General features: G+C 42.4%; 1 long non-coding RNA gene across 1 annotated transcript; it reads left to right on the top strand.

The window, feature by feature from the left end:
• Positions 1–305: 305 nt before the first annotated feature.
• Positions 306–3,865, top strand: LOC142077085 (uncharacterized). The gene is made up of 4 exons (XR_012671538.1): positions 306–443; positions 956–1,285; positions 1,379–1,436; positions 2,912–3,865. It is a non-coding gene; the product is annotated as an uncharacterized LOC142077085 (long non-coding RNA).
• Positions 3,866–5,384: the final 1,519 nt, after the last annotated feature.

A 5,384-nucleotide genomic window follows, 5' to 3' on the forward strand; every position in this document is an offset into this window, starting at 1 on the left:
CTGAATTGCGCTTTGGAGGAGGAGCGGGTTTGTATCTCTTTTCTGAGGGGATGGTGAGCTAAGGGATATTTCACCCTTAAAGAACCTGAACTTAAGCCAAAGAATGGAATGAGTTCAAAACACTGCTCAAGCCTTTGGAACATCCTGGCTATATTCATTTAGGAAAATAAGTATTTTAGTCGAGCAACCCTTATGCTAGGTAAAAGGAGAGGATTAAAGGCTTTTGCTGCTTAAAATAATCATTGAAATGTCATTTTAAGTGTGGGTCTTAAAAGGAGATATGTCTGCATTTCTTTTCTTAACAGGACAAAAATGTTGAGCCTGTTCCCAGAATTAAAGAGCACAGGAATTCCAAGGAGTTTCATGATGGAGGTGAAAGACCCCAATACAAAGGGTGCTATGCTGACAAACACTGGAAAATACGCAATACCAACTATTAATGCGTAAGTATGGAATTAATTGGACTGGCCAAAAAGTGAGCGAGAGAAACCACGCGTGCATGTCTGAGTGGCTATGCAACCAAGTTGGCCAGCATCTGTAATTACGGGGCAGGAAGCACTGTCATTGTGCTTAACCATAGAATCTGGGATACTTTTGAATATTAAAATAGGGTGGTCCTGCTGTTCGTGCCCCTGGAAGTTGGTTAAACGTGTGGTATGCTAAGAATCTGTATTTCTGCAAAACATTTCAGTAGTGTTTGCAGTGGAGTCGTTCTCTCTGAAAGCTCGTTTTGCTTTTGGTTTATGTTTCAAAGGCTTCTTGCAAAATTTAACAAGTAGCTGTTGGACTGAGATTTCCGCCCCCTCTGACTTTTATCAAATCCCATGTGTGAAACAGACTGAAGTTTTCCTGTTGCTATAAACTAAGAAAATACTGCTCTGTGCTGACAGGAGTGGCTGTTTTAAAATGCACTTGGTAGCACTTCTGTGTTTCTGTCATGGATCTCATTTTGTAGGAAACAGACTTCTTCCATTTATAAAATGTAGTTACTCGGAGACGAACTTTACCCTGAGCCTGCAATTTACATTTACCCTCTGGCAAAGGAGAGGTGGGATTCATTTCTCTCATAGAAAATGATATAGCCAACTCTGGTGACTTACTGTGGTCTGGAACAAACAGATAGTTCGGCATTTAATCCACATTCTTCTCCACGGGAGAGTTGGTTAAAACCTTCAGAACTCAAGCCTACTAATGGTTTTTTGAGATGTCTATCAGGTTCCCGTACAAAGACAACCAGCATTACCAAGTCTTCTGGGCCCCCAAGGACAAGCAATACCCACAACTGGTAAGTAACTGTAACTTCAGAATTTCTTTAAAAAAATTACCTTCAGAGGAACTGAATGGGATTTCTTTCTTTTTCCTCTCCCCACTCCAAAAGGTCATCCAATGAGAGCCAGTCCAGTTCGCTCAGCAGGTGGCAGACCAGGCTGGGAAGTGTAAGTATTCTACAGAAATTCAGTAGATGACTCCTTGTCACCTGTTAAAAGAGGCTGTATAACGCATAACTTATACAACAGCTGATTTATAATGAAGCAAGTATGCACAGATAGTTGTGGAGAATCCAAGTGGTAATTAATTTTTAAATGGCTTCATTTGAATTGGCTTTTACAAAGGGCATCTGTGCTTCCACTAAGGTTATTTAAAATAAAACTCCGGTACATGACTGAAAACAGGACTCTGAGAAATGAACGCTTTTTGAGGAAACCATAATTGCCTATAAAAATTAAAGATAATTAAAGGATCAGATGGAAAGCCACCTTTTCCATTACTGGCTGAATAGGGCTGAAGAAATTGATTTCCCAATACGAATCAGCCTCCAACATTCTTTTTTTAACAACTTAGTTGATACTGCATGAGCAAATGGTTGGAAAAGTCAACACTGTTCTTTTATGACAATTTTGAATTTCTTCAATTTAGTCATCTCACATAGCCAAGACGCTTTCTCTCAGTTGGAGAGAGAGGAGTCTGTTTTACCTATTACTGCAGCGTCAAGCTAGTCCTTCCTTTCGCTATATGTTTGTTATAGACAGATTGTAAGAGTGCATTGTGTTTATAAAATCTTAAAGGTAAATCAAAAGAAAAACCAGGATCTGATATTTCCAATTCAGTCAGCAAGAAAACAACAATTCAGGGACAGGACCAGGCCAAATACCTCATGATGAGGCAACAACATAGGAAGCGTATGTGGAAGAAGTTAAAAGAAGTTCCAGAGAAGATTAGTTAATATCTGTGCAGTACTTGGAAGATCAGAAGTGTGATGTATTAAGTGTATCAAGGAGTGGCAGAGGAGCAGTGGGCACTTGGCCCACGGGAGATGGGAGTCTCTTTCAGGTGTGGGCAGCCTCCATCCACAGGTGCAAAGCTGAGTATAAGGAGAGAAGACTGAATGAACTGTTGGGGGTGAGGATGTGGAAGGCAAGTATGAGGATCAGGAAATGAGCGTAGTCTCTAATGAACAGAAAGCAGGGAGAAAAATGCTTAAGTTGGCAGGATGCCATTGGCCTCCCTTATCTAGGGAGGAGTTTTACAGAGAACAACGGAGACTTAAAGAGGAGGAAGTATTTGGCTCAATGAAGTTGCCTTGTTTTTCACGTTTGTATTTCAACAGCATATCGGACTGCAGTTACACTAAAGTGCATCTGACATAAGGAAAAATGACAGTGTTTTTTCCAATAGAATTTTTCATTGCAGATAGTAAGCATGCATAACTAAAACAAGACAAATGGAATTGAAAAATGTTATCAAATTCCTCAATTTGCAGTAGCATTATGTCAGCAGCTGAAAGAAGCTTTGACATAAGCGTATGGAGAGGAGAAAAAACCCAAACCAAATTTGGAAGGAAAAAAATTGGGGAGAATGACTGTTTTGAATTAACTTCATTTCTTTTTTTGTGTGTTGTGGTTTTTTTCAGGTCCAAGTCTCCTTATAGTGCTTCACCTTACTCTACAAGTTCGTCTACCTGCTCCACATCAAGATCAGGTTCTTCCCACACTCGCTCCTGCTCTCGCTCATTTAGTCCTTCCCATTCTCGTTCCTACTCGCGATTGCTGCCGTATCCAAGAAGAGGCAAAGGGAAGAGGCGTAACTATCGTTCTAGGTCAAGGTCACACGGTTATCAGCGTTCAAGGTCAAGGTCACCCCCATGCAGAAGATGCCATTCACGGTCAAGGTCTCCAGTATTTAGAGGCCAGTCTCCCACTAAACAGACTATACCTCAAGGGGAAGGAGGAAGGGAGTATTTTAACAGATACAGAGAAGTTCCACCATATGATCTGAAAGCTTACTATGGCAGATCACTTGACTGTAGAGATCCATTTGAAAAGACAAGGTACCGGGAATGGGAAAGGAACTACAGAGAATGGCATGGAAAGTTTTACAAGGGCTATGCTGTTGGCGCTCAACCTCACCCTCCAGTAAACAGAGAGAACTTTTCTCCAGGTAGGTTTGGTCCACCTGGGACCAGACAAGAGAATTCACCATATGCTCGGGGACGTAGGGAGGATTATCCTGCTTGGCAGAGCCACCAAAATCACAATATAGCTGGAAATTACCCTGAAAAACCTTCTGAAAGAGAGAGCCATGGCATCAAGGATCCTACAAAATCAAAAGAGAAGGAGGTGAAAAATCCACTGGGAGATGGCCAAGGAAATAAAAAGAGAAAAAGCATAAAAAGAGAAGAAAAAGGGATGAGGATGAAGGATTTCCCAATGCTGAGTTGTTAGCAGGTGCGAGAAAACCAAGAGAGCCAGTTTCAGCAGAAGACGTTAAAATGGACTCCCTGTTCATGGCCCAAGCAGAGATGATGCCACCCCTGTGAGAGATGAGCCTATGGAAGGAGATTCTATTGTTTTCAAGCCGATGTCTGAAAAGGAGAAAAAAGAGAAGGATAAGCCAAAAGCAAAAATTGACAAGACAAAGCGGAAAGTAGAAGTGGCTGTTTCTCCTAAGACAGACAATATAATAAAACTAGCTAAAGCTTCCTCGAACGGAAATCTCCTCGAACGGAAGAGAGAAAGCAAGAAGAGAGAAGGGAAGAGAGAAAGCAAGGATTTAAAGAACCTGACTTGCTGCCCTGATATTGCTCATTTACATCAGTTATAGTGTTTGTGATTAAGTTTAGGGTTAGGGTTAGGGTTAGGGCTCAGTGTTACGGTGAGGGTTAGGTTTAGGGTTAGGGTTAACATTAGGGTTAGGGCTTATCATTAGGGTTATGGTTAGGGGCAGGGGTTAGGTTTAAGGTTAGGGTTAGGGTTAGGTTTAGGGTTAGGCTTAGGGTTATCGTTAGGGTTAGGGATAGGGTTGGGGTTAGGATTATGGTTTGGGTTTAGGGTTAGGGATCGGGTTAGGGTTTCATTTTAGGGTTAGGTTTAGGGTTAGGGTTAGGGCTTGGGGTTACGGTTAGGGTTAGGGTTAGTTTTAGGGTTAGGGTTAGGGTTTGGGTTAGGGTTTAGGGTTAGGGTTTAGGGTTAGAGTTAGGGCTGGGGTTCGGGCTGGGGTTCAGGGTTAGGGTTAGAGTTCGGGATATGGGTTAGGGTTAGGGTTAGAATTAGGGTTAGGGCTTATCATTAGGGTTATGGTTAGGGGTTGGGGTTAGGGTTAGGGTTAGGGTTAGGTTTAGGGTTAGGCTTAGGGTTATCGTTAGGGTTAGGGAGAGGGTTGGGGTTAGGATTATGGTTTGGGTTTAGGGTTAGGGATCAGGTTAGGGATTCATTTTAGGGTTAGGGTTAGGGTTAGGGCTTAGGGTTATGGTTAGGTTTAGGGTTAGGGTTAGCGTTTGGGTTAGGGTTTAGGGTTAGGGTTTAGTTTTAAGGTTAGGGTTAGGGTAAAGGTTAGCGTTAGGTTTAAGGTTAGAGTTAGGGCTGGGGTTCAGGGTTAGGGTTAGAGTTTGGGATATGGGTTAGGGTTTGGGGTTAGGGTTAGCATTAGGGTTAGGGCTTATTAGGGTTAGGGTTAGGGTTAAGGTTAGAGTTAGGGCTGGGGTTCAGGGTTAGGGTTAGAGTTTGGGATACGGGTTAGGGTTTGGGGTTAGGGTTAGCATTAGGGTTAGGGCTTATCATTAGGGTTAGGGTTAGGGTTAAGGTTAGAGTTAGGGCTGGGCTTCAGGGTTAGGGTTAGAGTTTGGGATACGGATTAGGGTTTGGGGTTAGGGTTAGGGTTAGGGTTAGGGTTATGGTTGGGTTTATGCTTATGGGTTAGGATTTCAGTTTGGGTTAGGGTTAGCATTAAGTATTAGGATTAGGTTTAGGGTTAGGGTTGCAGTTTAGTTTTAGGGTTAGGTTTCGCATTAGGGTTAGGGTGAGGTCTCACGGTTATGGTATTAGGTTTGTGATAGCGTTAGGGTTAGGGCTTAGTGTTATGGTTAGGGGTTACATTGGGTTTACGCT

Source organism: Calonectris borealis, unplaced genomic scaffold (genome assembly GCF_964195595.1).
Source record: "Calonectris borealis unplaced genomic scaffold, bCalBor7.hap1.2 HAP1_SCAFFOLD_150, whole genome shotgun sequence".
Lineage (NCBI taxonomy): Eukaryota > Metazoa > Chordata > Aves > Procellariiformes > Procellariidae > Calonectris > Calonectris borealis.